General features: G+C 36.1%; 1 non-coding gene across 1 annotated transcript; it reads left to right on the forward strand.

The window, feature by feature from the left end:
* Positions 1-15,953: 15,953 nt before the first annotated feature.
* On the forward strand, positions 15,954-16,071 carry LOC122039102. The gene has a single exon (XR_006127999.1). It is a non-coding gene; the product is annotated as a U5 spliceosomal RNA (small nuclear RNA).
* The last annotated feature ends 737 nt before the right edge of the window (positions 16,072-16,808 follow it).

Below are 16,808 nucleotides of genomic sequence, written 5' to 3' on the forward strand. Positions count from 1 at the left end.
GGCCCTGAAGGCAACCTGGGACGAATCTTCTTCGGAGGACGACGACGATGAACTTGATCAAACAAGTCTACTCGCACTGATGGCCCGGGACCAGATCATCGAGAGCGAGAGCGAGTCAGAAGACGAGTCCGAGCAAAGCCACGGATCCGCATCCGTTTCAGAAGGGCCAGACTCCACTGAATTGGATCAATGGATGTTGGATAGTGAATGCTCCAGACATATGACTGGAGATAAGTTGAAGTTTACTAAACTCAAGTACAAGAAGTTAGGATCAGTTGCATTCGGCAACGACGGTAAACTTTAAGTAATTGGAAAAGGTAATATTGAACTTAGTTTCGATTTCATTATTTGAAATGTTCTATTGGTTGAGAATTTTAACTTTAATTTACTAAATATAAGTCAATTATGTGACAGCGGATATCTAGTTAATTTTGATAAATCTGGATGTCTAGTTAAAAACATCGAAAACCCTGAGATTAGACTTAAGGGACTTAGGAAGAATAACATCTACACAATTGACTTATTTGTATCCTCAATAAAGTGTCTCTTGACACAACAAGAGGAAACCCAACTATGGCACAGAAGACTGGGTCACATGCACACAAGACTCATATAAAAAATGAGTCAAAATGGTCTAGTTAGAGGCTTGCCCAAATTAAAATTTATTGAAAACTCAATCTATGATGCATGTCAAAAAGGAAAACAAACCAAGTCAACCCACAAGTCAACCAACCTAGAAAGAACTAACACCGTACTTGAGCTCCTTCACCTTGACTTATTTGATTCAAATGGAGCCAAATCACTAAGCAAGAACCAATATTGCTTAGTAATAATTGATGACTACTCTAGGTACACATGGGTAAAATTTCTAAAAACAAAAGATGAAACCTATGAAATATTTAGTAATTTTTACAAATTAACGAAAAATGAAAAAGATACTAAAATTAAAAGAATAAGAAGTGATCATGGAGGGGAATTTGAAAATCATAGGTTTACCCAATTTTGTAAAATAAATGGATACCAACATGAATTTTCATGTCCTAGAACCCCCCCCCCCCCCCAACAAAATGGTCTAGTGGAACGTAAAAATAGAACATTACAAGAAGCCACTAGGACTATGTTAAACGAATATCATTTAAATCATCAATTTTGGGCTGAAGCGATAAATACTGCAAATTATATTCAAAACAGAATTTTAATTAACAAATCTCACAATAAAATACCATATGAACTCTACTATCATAAAATTCCCAATCTAAACTATCTAAAAGTATTTGGGTGTAAAGTTCACATTTTAAATACTAAAGATTACCTAGGAAAATTTACACCCAAGTCTCACCAAAGAATATTCTTAGGATACTCCTCTACCAGTAGGGCCTTTAGAGTATATAATCAAAATACCTTGAAAGTTGAAGAAACAACTAATGTAATATTTGATGAAGAAAACAGCTTACCTTATATGAATGAAAATATTGACATTAATCCAAGAGCTATAGAAGATGATGAAATCCAACCCAATCTTAATAAGCCAGAAGAACCAGTTTCTGACCCACAGATAAGACCAACTAGAGTAAGTACCTCTCACCCACCTAACCAAATTTTGGGTGACTGATAAAGCCTAAAATCTATATTAAATGTCACGCATGGGCTTATCAAATTAGTACAAATGTATTTTCCACTGAACCCCTTAATCAAACAATAATGCTGTAGTAACGAGCCCAGGATCGATCCGAGGAACCAACGGTAGAATGTAATTTAGGATTGTCTTTTATTCCTATTTTTTTGGGGTTTTTGATATAAAAATGGAGTTGGGGGTTTAAGCTTTAAATCTAAATCTAACAGAGGAAAAACACAGCAATTAAGAAATTAATCTAAAGTAAAAGTGAAACATAACTATGTGTCACCGATTAGTCCAATACGCATTGTCACGCTACGTAATGAATTTCATCAACAACACACTAAAACTAAGGTATGAAATAGCTGAACAATAATGAAACCTAATCTTAAGCAACAATTAAAACGTTAACTAAAGAAACTAAACCACTCAACAATGCTACAATTAAGCTAAAGCGGAATTAAGAACAATTTCAAACTCTATTGAAACTAAATTACCCAATGCACTTGAATTAGAACAATTAATCTAAAGAACTATGATTACTAAATCAAAACATAATAAATTGAAATGGAAATCTATCAATAGTAAAAAGAATGCAAAAGTTAAACCCTAAACCATCTCAACACCAAACCAAGTCTCACGGCAACTTCTCCTTGCCGTCACACAAGGAAACAACGGAGAACACTCCAACTGTAATCGGAGAAGACAATCTCAGTAGCTACACTCAGCACAACCTTTACCAGCACCATCGGAGACCACTCCAAACGAAACTAATGAAGATCGAAGCTGCCAACTCCAGAAATCTGCATATCTGCCAACTCCGTTCTGATGTAGAGTCGATGGTGGATGAAATGTTGTCGGAATGGTTGAGTAGCAGTGGAGGAACACCGCCAAAGCTCTCGGATGGAAAACGGAACCACCAATCGGAGGAACACCTCCAAATGGCCAGCAGTTGAAGCAGAGTTCGCGGATACAATTCTCGCCGCAGGACCACCTTTGAGCGAGGTCAGATCGCCGGATGTTGGTCGCAAGCATCTGAGAACGTCATCGGCGATGAAATTGGCCGGAAAATTGATCTAGAGATCGAGATGGGGTCGGAATCTCGCTGGAGAAGAACGCCGCGGGACGCAAACAGTGCTGTGGAGATCGACGAAGGCACTGTAGCTACTGTAGCTTCTATTTAAATCAGATCTGGATCTGATCGGACGGCTGAGATGATTCCGGGATAAATCAACGGTGAAAAGTCATCCAAAATCCAATCTGAAGGTGCTGATCTTGATCTAAGGCCTGGATCTACTCTCCCTTAAGTCGGATCGATCAGATCATCACTGGATGGCCCAGATCGGCCCAGTCTTCATTGAACGGCCCAGATTAATCCGGCTGGATCAATGGATGGATGAACTCAGATCTGGATCAAAACTTCTGGATCTTCATCAATGGCTTAGATCTGCTCCCCATTAGGTTGGATCGGCCAGATCTTCAACGGATGGTTCAAATATCTCCTATTCTTGATAAACGGCCCAAATCGACCCAAAGCTTGATCTTGTCTTTTGAACTCCGATTCGAGCCCAACTCCGGTCCAAATAGATCCAAATCTAAGATCCTCTGATGCCTACAAAATAAGAATCAAATATTAGCATCAAATAATATAAAAATAAAGTAATTTGTAATTAAGTCCAAAAATACACACAATGCACAAAATGTGATGTAACCATGATTTTAACCTATGAAATCAACATTAAACCATGCATATATGAATCAAAATAATGCAGTAAAATCATGGTTATCAAATCCCCCACACTTAGTCTTCAACGTCCCGTGCAAGTAAAGAGAACTAAAAATCATTTCCATAGAAAATTTCCTAGCAATATTTAAAAGATAGTAAAAAGAATTTAACTAAAATCATCTAAAGATCACAAACAATCATGCATACCATTCAAACAATAATCAGTAGGTATGGTAGTTTCAATCCAATTGAAAAATTAAGCAAGTTGCACTCTCACAAGGGGTTTACCTATTCTAACTCTCACACTCAAACATGTGTATAAGTGGAGCTCACTCAATGTCACTCACAACATTTCACTACCATAAGCTTGCTTATTTTCTAATTCTCCACCACTATAAACATAGCATACATGAATCAAAAGGATTTAATTATGAAGAATTTAAATAGAAGCAAAAAGAACAATTGAAATGGATGAAATAGGCAAAAGAAAAGGCATTAATGAAGAAAATGAGAAGATGAGAGTATTGGAGGAGTATACTTGATGAGTTGACCATTTTGATGTAAAAAGAGTTGTATACCATTTGTTTTAACCAATTCAAAGTATCAAGCTACCCTCCCATTCAATTTGAATGCCAACATAGAATCTTGATACATTGTCTCCCTTTTGATACTCTCTTGAATGTGCCAATTTTCAAAAAAATTTCTTTCACTATTTTTCCACTTCAATTTCAGCAATTTTGAAGCTCAAAAATAATCTCAAATCATGAAGAATAATTCCCTTCCCCCACACTTAAAATTTGGCCGTCTCGGGCAACAAAACATAACCTTCATTACCAATAGGTTGATACTCTTCTAGCCACTTTTCTCATTCTTTTTAGCTGCAACTTCTGTTCTTTTCTCATCCTGCTTCAGTGGTATTTAGCATTTACAGATTCAGTCATTCAGTCCAGATTTCAAAATGGTCACTCAATTAATCATTTGGCACTAGAGTTGGCACACAAAATGTTGAAGTTGTCGCAGATCCTTTAATTCTGCAGATTTTCTGTCATGTTGCTTTGTTTCCTTCTCAGCAATATCTCCATTCATTCCAAACTGCACAACTTTCCAACTTTTTCAGACTTTCTTAATTCTGCATCACTCTGCACCATATGACTGAAAAACCAAATATAATATCACATCTCAATGTTAAGTTATGGTTTTCCAGAAAACATGCACTTCTGAAACTGCATTCTGAACAGAATCTCGATACTGATCCTTGCCAATGTTTTACTTTCTGCAAATTGCTATTTCTTTTCTATTTTTACAGAGTCAACTTAGTGTATTGTTTCCTGTCCAACAGCAACCATTTCTATAGCAATTTCCCAGCTAAACTCAACTGCCAACATCTAATTTCACCTCAACCCTTGGTAGCTATCAATACTGAATTATCATTTGATACTGAATTTTCTTACATTCCAATTCAAAATGCTGATGATCATAAACAACATTAAAAGTTGGCACAAAAAATCTGTCCCAACAAGTTTTGGCACTAAATAGCTTCTTTTCTGTAAAATCTCCATTTCTGGAGTTTCTGCACATTACTCATATCTGGACCATTTTTTTTTTATCATCTCCAATGCCAACTTTCTTTGTCTTTCTTCATCCTTGCTAATAAAATAATGTGTAAGCATTTAGTTCATAGCAGCAACAGATTCAGTGATGTTTTAGTTCTCTTCATTCGCATTCCATCACTGCACAGAAGTAATAATCAGATTGCAGTCCTGCCTGCTATCATCAGTAACAGTCCACTTGCTTCAATTCCTGCATTTAGCTCTGCAAACAAAATTTCAGCATTCAAAACCTTACTAAGACGTTGAGTGTATCACCCATAGCTATACAACACTGAAAATCAGAACTCTGCAGTTCCCAACTTGCAGCACCTACACTCACTTTCAATTCACGTTTTGTGTTTCAATTTCGTTGTTTATTTCATGTTTAAACCTCATAAACTTAAGTATCATTTCTGATTTCTGCAACTCCATAATTTCTGCACATTCAAGAAATTGACATAAAAACAGAATCTGCGGCTGGTCAATTCTAAAATTCAGCAACTCTTCAATCCCTTGCAGCTATCAACTGAATCTTGGCATTTTAAATCTTCAATTAATACTCAAGTGCTACATGGCACAATTTGTTGCAACTCCAAAAGTGGTTTCTGAATCAAACTTTTCCTTCCTTCTTTTGTTTCAATCATTTCTCTTCCTCCTCAATTGCAGCCGAATTATTATGATACCACCAACAGCTAGTTAACAAGAGCTCTAATTGATATAGTTGGCAAAGGAAATCATGGCAGCTTTGAGTTATTCAAAGTTTTGGCATTTGCAGAGGTCATGAAAGCAGTGACAGTAAGCATTACAGAATATCTAGTTCTTGCCCAGAATCGGTTCCATTCCAGCAATATAGCATACAACATCTATTCCAGTTTCAGAGGTCATCTTAGCTTTCAGTTTCAGAATCTATTCCAGCAAGTATTCTCCAGAATTCAAATTCATACAGCAGCATCAATTCATGTGCTCACTGATCCTGTTCTAAAACATTTTCATGATGCTACCTCTGGTTTTCAGATTCCAGCTCACTGATTTCAGCTCCAAAATCATTGAAATTCAGATCGGCACAAACCCCTAATTTTCAATTCAATTACAATTAGAGAAAACTTGAAAACTCAAACTCCATTTGTTGCTTAAAGAATTTATAATCTTCACTTTAAAAACACTTCTTATAAACTTCTTCCTTCCTTGATATCAATTCTGAAATCTTGATACTCCATTCCTCAAACTGCACAGCTGAAACTCCCTCTAGACAGAATTCTGCATTACTTAATTCTGCAGTAATCCAGCTCCGAATTCCAGGTTTTCAATATTAATATCACCACTGAGATCTTGCAAATTCTGTTCAAGCTTCAACAATTGTTCCAATAAAACTCACAATCATCTCATCAATTTGAAAGTTGTTGTACACTTCCAAATCAATTCTGAAAACTCAGAATTTCAGAAACTGGACACTTCTAAATCCTGTCCAACAGGTTTGTAAAGACAAAACAAGCTACCAAACATCATTTGCAAGAGCTTCTTTATCTTCCTTCACTCTTTTGATATCATCTTGAAGTGTTTCATGAGTGGAATGATACATTTGCACCAATTGAATTCCAAATTCTTATCTTCAGTAGCTACAAATGCCCAGAATTTCAGCATTCATATCACTTATCTCACTTGTGTCATGAGAGGTAGCATACCATTTGTTTCCAGCTTATTCTTCAATTTCAATTAAGCTTTCCTCATTTGGCTATTGCATTCCAATTATTGATACAAAGCTGATACAACTTGCACCTCAATATCCAGCTTTGCATTTTTTTACCAACAGATTTCTGAATCAACAGCAATTAAAAGTTACACTTTTCAATTATGCTTCACAGTTTGTATTCAAAATGAACTCCAACAGCAGCCTCAGATTTCAGGTTCTGCAATCTGTCACTAGCTCCTCATGCTGATTTAAATTTGATACAAAGCTCCCACTTGGTACTTAAGTTTCTGTCTCTGAAATTTCTAGCACTTAACTGATTTTACTTCCTTACACACTATACGAAAAGCCCCAGAAGAACAAGTTCAGCACACTTCCAATGAATCAAACTAGTCCAACAGACAAAGGACTAACAAGATCTTCATTTGAATATTAGTTTGGCACACAAAATTCTCTTCAATCTAATGCATTTTAAACACACTTCTCAGATTTCAATTACACTGCAATAAGAAATAAGAATTCTGCCTAAACTGTTCAACGTCCTTAAAACCTCAAGCAATGTAACCATCAACTTAAATTCATACTTCAGAATTCTCCACACAATTCGAAGTAGGAAACTTCAAGAATCTCAAGCATCTACAATTCTCCCCCACACTTAACCTTTATCCACATCTTGATCAAGTTAACTCATCAAGCAATTAAACCAAAACTCTAAATGAAAGAAGAATGACAAGCAAAGAAATTCAAGAATTGGAATGCTAGATGAGAATGGCTAAAGAAAATTGTGAGGGAAGGAATTGGAAAGTATAAAGAGAAACAAAATTGACAAAATCCTCAATTTCCATGCACACAAATGCTATTGTGATTTTGAAAAGAAACTAAGCAAGTTCTAGAGTTTCAATTACTATGAGTGCATGTCACACAAAGAAAATAATAGTGTTTAGGCTTAAAGTGGACCTCACTAGGTAATATTATGCAATCAAGCTCAATTGATCAAGTTGGAATCCACTACCATTTTAACCAATATTATGTAAGAAAAGCATCCAATCATGTTAAATGACCTAAAATTGATGATCAAATTTAAAACAACTTTTACCCTCTTAAAAATATCACTAAACAATTCATGGAGACTTTTATTCAAATGACATGCTATGTATACCAAACTAAATGCAAAGTATGAAAGTAAACTGCAAAATGCAAAGTATAAAACTAAAGAAACGTATAAAGAATTTATTAAAGAAAAACTAAACTCAAAGCATGAATCAAAATGCAAAAGAAGGCAAAATTGGAACCAACTCCCCTTTCATTCCCGGTGGTTGAAGAAGGTTTAGAAGTATTAGCCACCCCGGAAGTAGAGTAATCGTGGTTCCACTCAAATTCTTCTTATTCTTCCTTTTTCCTTTCAAAATTCTCTCCGGAGGTCTAAGTCGGTTCAGTTTAAGCACCCACTCCGGAAGCTTAATTTCTCCTACATAATCAATAAAGCAAAACACCTCCCATACGCATATGGGATAAAAAGAAAATAGGAGAAAATTAGTGTGGGTAGAAAATATATCAAGAAATGCATCACATCTAATAAAATCAATAAATGGTACCTCTATGAAATTCTCTAATGTATCACAAAAAATACTCACCTTGTCATGTCGAAAGGTACCTGGAGTGGTGATTGTTACCTCCTTATCATCAAATAACGACTCAACCTCTTGTTCTGGTGAAGGTTCAACTTCATGTAGTGATTCTTGGGTGCTTGGCTCCATAGCACAAGTCCCTACACTTACATCTTCAACTCTTGGTGATTCTTGAGGTAATGCTCCCAGTAAGCAATCCCCTACACTTAAATCATCTTCTGCAACAATACCTGCATCTTCAACAACATCTAAAGCAACAACATTAGTAGTATCAGAAATTTTAACAACTACATCATCATCACAAATAATATTAGAAAATTGTTGTGAAGAAATAGAAGTAGTGTCAGGCCTGACAAGAGCTCCACAATCCACCTCTTCACTGGCTCTTTGTTTTTTTAACTGATTAATAGATGATGCAATCTTATCTAACTGACTCTGAATATTCTGTATCCTTGAAAATTGCTGCTCTTGATGCTCTCTCATTTGTTGCATAACTTCATTGCATTTCCACATTGATTCTTCAATTTGTTCTTGTGCATCCTCATACCTATTCCGCTGCTCCATCGGTAGATAGGACTGATAGAACTGAGTCTGAGGCTGATAAAAATAATTCTCCATCCCATCTCCAAAATACTGATGATATGAATCCATGGTCACATGAATTTCCTGTTCTTACACTGAAACACTAGCAAATAAAATCAGAAGACTCGGGAACAAATAAAATCAACACATGAATATATAATCATGAAAGCAATCAAAACAACAATCCTAAAATTACTAAACATTGCATATTTTTTTTACTCCCCGGCAACGGCGCCAAAATTTGATAAAGCCTAAAATCTATATTAAATGTCACGCATGGGCTTATCAAATTAGTACAAATGTATTTTCCACTGAACCCCTTAATCAAACAATAATGCTGTAGTAACGAGCCCAGGATCGATCCGAGGAACCAACGGTAGAATGTAATTTAGGATTGTCTTTTATTCCTATTTTTTTGGGGTTTTCGATATAAAAATGGAGTTGGGGGTTTAAGCTTTAAATCTAAATCTAATAGAGGAAAAACACAGCAATTAAGAAATTAATCTAAAGTAAAAGTGAAACATAACTATGTGTCACCGATTAGTCCAATACGCATTGTCACGCTACGTAATGAATTTCATCAACAACACACTAAAACTAGGGTATGAAATAGCTGAACAATAATGAAACCTAATCTTAAGCAACAATTAAAACGTTAACTAAAGAAACTAAACCACTCAACAATGCTACAATTAAGCTAAAGTGGAATTAAGAACAATTTCAAACTCTATTGAAACTAAATTACCCAATGCACTTGAATTAGAACAATTAATCTAAAGAACTATGATTACTAAATCAAAACATAATAAACTGAAATGGAAATCTATCAATAGTAAAAAGAATGCAAAAGTTAAACCCTAAACCATCTCAACACCAAACCAAGTCTCACGGCAACTTCTCCTTGCCGTCACACAAGGAAACAACAGAGAACACTCCAACTGTAATCGGAGAAGACAATCTCAGTAGCTACACTCAGCCCAACCTTTACCAGCACCATCGGAGACCACTCCAAACGGAACTAATGAAGATCGAAGCTGCCAACTCCAGAAATCTGCATATCTGCGAACTCCGTTCTGATGTAGAGTCGATGGTGGATGAAATGTTGTCGGAATGGTTGAGTAGCAGTGGAGGAACACCGCCAAAGCTCTCGGATGGAAAACGGAACCACCAATCGGAGGAACACCTCCAAATGGCCAGCAGTAGAAGCAGAGTTCGCGGATACAATTCTCGCCGCAGGACCACCTTTGAGCGAGGTCAGATCGCCGGATGTTGGTCGCAAGCATCTGAGAACGTCATCGGCGATGAAATTGGCCGGAAAATTGATCTAGAGATCGAGATGGGGTAGGAATCTCTCTTGAGAAGAACGCCGCGGGACGCAAACAGTGCTGTGGAGATCGACGAAGGCACTGTAGCTACTGTAGCTTCTATTTAAATCAGATCTGGATCTGATCGGACGGCTGAGATGATTCTGGGCTAAATCAACGGTGAAAAGTCATCCAAAATCCAATCTGAAGGTGATGATCTTGATCTAAGGCCTGGATCTACTCTCCCTTAACTCGGATCGATCAGATCATCACTGGATGGCCCAGATCGGCCCAGTCTTCATTGAACGGCCCAGATTAATCCGGCTAGATCAATGGCTGGATGAACTCAGATCTGGATCAAAACTTCTGGATCTTCATCAATGGCTTAGATCTGCTCCCCATTAGGTTGGATCGGCCAGATCTTCAACGGATGGTTCAAATATCTCCTATTCTTGATAAACGACCCAAATCGACCCAAAGCTTGATCTTGTCTTTTGAACTCCGATTCGAGCCCAACTCCGGTCCAAATAGATCCAAATATAAGATCCTCTGATGCCTACAAAATAAGAATCAAATATTAGCATCAAATAATATAAAAATAAAGTAATTTGCAATTAAGTCCAAAAATACACACAATGCACAAAATGTGATGTAACCATGATTTTAACCTATGAAATCAACATTAAACTATGCATATATGAATCAAAATAATGCAGTAAAATCATGGTTATCAGTGACCCAAACGTAGGAGTCAGAACTAGATCATCCTATAGAAACCTTAGTCAGATTGCCCTTATTTCTAAAATTGAAGCTAAGACTATAGAAGAAGTCCTACCTGATCCAGACTGGATCATTGCAATACAGGAAGAATTAGCACAATTTGAGAGAAACCAAGTCTGGGACCTTGTACCTAAACCCATAGATAAATCAATAATAGACACCAAATGAGTTTTTAGGAACAAGTTGGATGATCACGGTGATATAATAAGAAACAAAGCTAGGCTAGTAGCCAAAGGGTATAGTCAAGTCGAAGGCTTAGACTATGATGAAACCTATGCTCCGGTAGCTAGACTCGAGTCCATTAGAATGTTAATAGCCTATGCAGCAAATAAAGGGTTCAAATTGTACCAAATGGACGTTAAGTCTGCCTTTTTAAATGGTTTTATCAAGGAAGAGGTCTACGTAAGCCAACCTCCAGGGTTTGAAGACATAGACTACCCTAACCATGTATTTAAATTAAAAAAGGCATTATATGGACTAAAACAAGCCCCTAGAGCATGGTATGAAAGATTATCTAATTACTTAATATCCAAAGACTTTAACCAAGGACAAATCGATCCGACTTTGTTCGTGAAAACTATAGAAAAAGACATCTTTATAGCCCAAATCTATGTTGACGACATAATCTTTGGCTCAACTAATTCAAAATTCTTAAAAGAATTTGTCAAATTAATGGAAAGTGAATTTGAAATGAGTATGGTTGGGGAACTCAACTTTTTCTTAGGCTTACAAATAAAACAAACCAAAGATGGAATCTACATTTATCAAACTAAATATGCTAAGGAGTTAATTAAAAAATTCTGTATGGAAAATTCAAAAATTATAAATACTCTAATGGCAACCAACATAAATATTGACTCTGACCCTGAAGGAAAACCAGTTGACCCAAAATACTACAGGAGTGCAATAGGTAGTTTACTTTATCTAACTGCAAGTCGACCCGACATATTGTTTGCAGTAGGTATGTGTGCAAGATACCAATCCTGTGCAAAAGAGTCACACCTAACATATGTTAAAAGAATACTTAGGTATATTAAAGGAACTTTAAATGTAGGACTCTGGTATCCAAGAACTTGCACCTTTGACCTTTATGGCTATTCTGATTCAGACTATGCTGGGTGCAAATTAGATAGGAAAAGTACAAGTGGTAGCTGCCAGATTCTAGGTCAGTGCCTAGTAAGTTGGCCAAGCAGAAAGCAACATTGTGTTGCTCTATCCACTACAGAAGCTGAATACATAGCCCTAGGAGAATGTGCATCTCAATTATTATGGATGATGCATACATTAAAAGACTATCAACTAGAATATAAAAATACAAAAATCGTTATTGATAATATCAGCTCAATTAATCTAACCAAAAATCCTATTCACCATTCTAGGACTAAACACATAGAGGTAAAACATCATTTTGTAAGGGATCACGTAGCTAAAGGTGAAATTGCACTCAACCATGTTGAGTCCAAATCAAACCTAGCTGACATCTTTATAAAACCCTTACCTGAACTTGAGTTTAGTGCACTTAGAAGGTAAATAGGAATGTGTTGGGTAGAGTAGGTGTCTTATCTTGTTGTTAGTATCATTCTTCAAATTCTAGGAAAAATAAATTTCAAAATTCCTAATTTCCTAGATTTTTCAAAATTCTGGAATTAGCCTAAGCATTTCCCCTAGAAATCATGTTCCCCTAGAGTTAAGCCAGAGCATCTCACAAACACCTAGGTCTACCTTGATTGTGATTGAAAAACATAGAACGGCGTGAGATGCATAGGGTACAGCCTAGACTCAAGAATGCTTATATCTGTGCATCGATATGAGTCTGGGCGTTAAATACACAATATACATTAATCAAGTTGAGTCTCCAGCTCTAGTCAAATCTAACTGGACCAAATCAACTTGACTTGACTAACCATGTGAAAACTGTTACCCTATAGGCAGTCAGCAAGTAGCTAAAGGTTAGACAGTTGGTAAAAGGACATTCAGTTTTCTGCTTAAGCATGTTTTTTTAGGGCTCTGATACCTAGTAAGTTAATCAATATGACTCATGTTTGAACGTAAGGACCAACTGAATTTGAATGAATAACCTAAACCAAATTTAAATATTATTCAAACTTAAGTTTAGTATTAACCTAAGTTTTCAAATTCAATACTTTTAAAGAGCTAAGCTAAGTTACAATCTTAATGTTCAAATCTTTGTTAAGCCTAGCTAACTTTGAAATCTAACATTGTAAATTCCTGTAGTTTTTTTTTAAACTTAAAGTTATTACCCTCAGAAATGAATGTTAAGTATCTAGTTATTCAAAAGTCTATTATTTTTGATATATGGCAAAGGGGGAGTGTAGCAAACATGCAAATGTAAAATTCAAATTTAAATTAATAAAAAAGGGGGAGCATCAGTTAAGGGGGAGCAATAGTTAAGGGGGAGCATATAGTTTATTTTAGCAAACTTGCTTTGGTTAGCTTTGGTCAATGTGTTCATCTATACTTAGCAAATTTGCCTGTATTAAAAATGGTTATCTATTCGTTTGTTTACTTAACTTTGAATTTAAGTTACCATAATAAAAAAGGGGGAGATTGTTGGTGCGGGAAGCATCCGATGATCGAACTCGTGTTTTGATAATGGCAAAGGATTCAAAGTTAAGGTGTTTTGTATTCTAACAAGTTTACTTGAGGATTTCAGGAAAGTCCTAGCTGCAGTTAGGCAAAGGGAAAAACCCTAGGGGATGGTAACCCTACGTCATAGGGGGTGGTAACCCTATGCGGAAAAGTCTTGGCAGGTCGATGACTTCAGGCAAAAAGTCCTAGGGGGTGGTAACCCTAGGTGGAAAGTCTTGGTGTCACGAACCAGGTGAAAGACTGGACTAGCCGGGAAGCAGATGTCCAGCAGAAAGTCCGGAAGCATCGAGTGCTGAGCAAAAGTCCAGTCGATCTGGAGGATCACACTGGCAACAGGTAAATCTCCTGAGTGGAGTAGGTGAGGGCGCGTTCCCCGTAGAGGGAACAGTAGGCGTCGGGTCGACCTAGGGTTTCCGGTCGGAAATCCGAAGTCAGACCCGGACAGTCCGGAGACTGTCTTAAACATTCTTTATTATCCATACTATTATTTGTGCTAACTTTGTGTTGCAGGATGTTGTTTGGGACTAACATGTCTTGCAGGTACAAAATAATGAAGATTTGCCTCGGATGAACAGTGTCTGAGGCGCCTCCATGAGGCTTGGAGGTGCCTCGGGTTCAAAATCCTGAGCTGGTGCGAGGAACAGGCTTAAGGCGCCTTGGATGGGTTGAAGGCGCCTTAGACAGCTTGGAGGCGCCTTGAAGGGTTTGAAGGCGCCTTCAGGTCGCGGCAGTCAAAGGGTTATCACAGCAAGCAGATCGGGATAAAATTCTCGTTTAAGGCGCCTTGGAGCTTGTTTAAGGCGCCTTGAACACTATTTATAAAGGGGGTTCGACCAGCAGCTCAAATCAATGAATTCCAAGTCTTCTCTCTTCAACGTGCTGCTCCGAAAGACTCCCGGAAGTGCTGCTACAAGTCTCCGACGACCCAGAGCTCCAAGATTTCTCTTTTCGTCGTCGGTATAGATTTCTTTTATCACATTTCTTGTAATACTTAGTTTGTAATAATCGAGCTTATAGTTATTGCCCACCGGAAGCGATCAAGGATCGTGGGCCTTCGAGTAGGAGTCGCCTTAGGCTCCGAACGAAGTAAAAATCTCTTGCCTCTTTGTGTGTTGATTTTTATTCCGCTGCATTAACTCTTACGCTTTTTACGATTCCGATACGAACGAAATAGCCGTGAGCGCTATTCACCCCCCCTCTAGCGCGTCTCGATCCAACAATAAATTCAATAAAATTTAAATAAAATTAGCAAGGAATATCTAAATGGTGTTACTTACTTGCAAGGCATATAGTTTTAAACAAAAGAAATATACAAAGAATTAAAACTCGGGACATTATGTTGTACTAATTCACTTTTGAGTTTTTGGTATTTTGTATTTATTGTGTAATTATAATAGTGGTGCAAGATGAGTATATATATTGTTGCAAGAAGTGAAAATAGGAGAGGAAAATTAAAAGGAAATATTGTAAATAACATAACCAATCATATAATTAGGTGTAAAGTTGTCATATACTTTTAGAAAGCTTACTATTTATATTTACTTTTCAATTATGTATTGTCATATATATAGAAAAATGCTATTTTTATCGAGTATATAATTTTTCTATATATATCAATTATTTAATTTTAGGAAACATATTTTATATGTACTATATGGTTTTAGAAATAATACAATATACAAAATTGTTAACTACGTACATTTTGCAGCAAAATATTGTGGACTGCCCTTTAGCCAGTATGCATCACTTTTTTTTTTAATTTTTTAAATTCAACTTTTTATCATCCACATATTCATTCTTTCCCTTTTATTTTCATAAAATCAACTTTGCATCTCAGCATTCTCCTTGCCAAAACCTTAGTATATTAACCCAAACTTATTACTTCAACATTTTATTTTGTGACTTATTACTTCATCACATAAATATTACAAAATAAAAGTTCACTTAAAATTAGAAGTGAGACCCACATTTTTTAACATATGAATAATAAAATGATATTTTACTGCATCAATTTTATAACCAAAGTTGATTTTCATATATTAATTCATAATTAAGAATTGCTAAAGTAAATAGTGGCAAAGTCTATCAAAAAAAAATCACATAATGAAAACATAAGAAGAGGAAGTAGATGCGAGGGTTGAGGGTTGTTCTTGTTATTGGAAGAGGGTAGCAACTGATGCTACATTTCTTGCTTACGGGAGAAAATAAAGGAGAAGAAAAAAGAGCTTTTGTTTATGAGAACAAAAAACAACAAGTTTATTGTCATTGGGGAACATAATGAGAAGAAGGAAATGGGAAAGAAGAGGAAGTGGAAAATAAAAGAGAGGGATAGGTGATGGCATGATAGTGATGTACAAAGAGAATTATTCTTGGTGAGCTTCTTGCAGAAGACATTATAAATTGGTTCAAGGTTGCTTGATAATAAAACATGCAGCTGTGTGATAGGCACAAAGCGAATTATTCTTTTGCCTTTTACTAAAGAATACTATGTGCTTGTCACTAAAAACAGCATATATAAATTTTTGAAAGGGGTTTTTTTACAAAGGAGCCCTAACAAATTACAAGTTAAATTTGTTCCTAATAATTTTTAAATTAATTATTTTAGCTGTAAGAGCTATAATGTTTCATATATTTTATTTTCTCATAATTTTTAATAATTTATAAATTTTTGGTCCTCTTTACACTAATTATTAGGATATATTTAGATAGTACACTGACTATTAGGATATATTAAGAAAGTAGTGTGGTGGATGACTAAGCATCATGAGTGTGGTTCAAATATCGTGGTTGTACAATATACTCTGTGAGAGTTTTGATTGCATGAGTCAACATCATGGTGGTTTAAATATCGTGGTTGTATGATATACTCTATGAGAGTTTTGAACTCTTGTAGCATGAGTCTCTCTCATCTTTTACCAATACACTGTATCCCAAGGGAAGAGAAGAGGGTTTACGGAGCGTAGAACGCTCGAAACAAAGGAGGATGTGAAGAGAGGGAAGGTTCAACGTTTGAGGGGTGATTAATTTCATAGTGTTTAGTCCCACATTGCTTATGCATGGTGAGCTTCCTACAAAGTACATTATAAATTGATTCAGGGTTGCATTATAATAAAACATACACTTGTGTGAATTATTCATTCAACTTTTATTAAAGAATATTGTGTGCTTGTCACTAAAAAATAGCATACATTAATTTTTGAAGAGCCCTAACAAATTGCAAGTTAAATTGGTTCCTAACAATTTTTAAATTAATTATTTTAGTTGTAACAGTTATAATGTTTCATATA

This window comes from Zingiber officinale, chromosome 1A (genome assembly GCF_018446385.1).
Source record: "Zingiber officinale cultivar Zhangliang chromosome 1A, Zo_v1.1, whole genome shotgun sequence".
Lineage (NCBI taxonomy): Eukaryota > Viridiplantae > Streptophyta > Magnoliopsida > Zingiberales > Zingiberaceae > Zingiber > Zingiber officinale.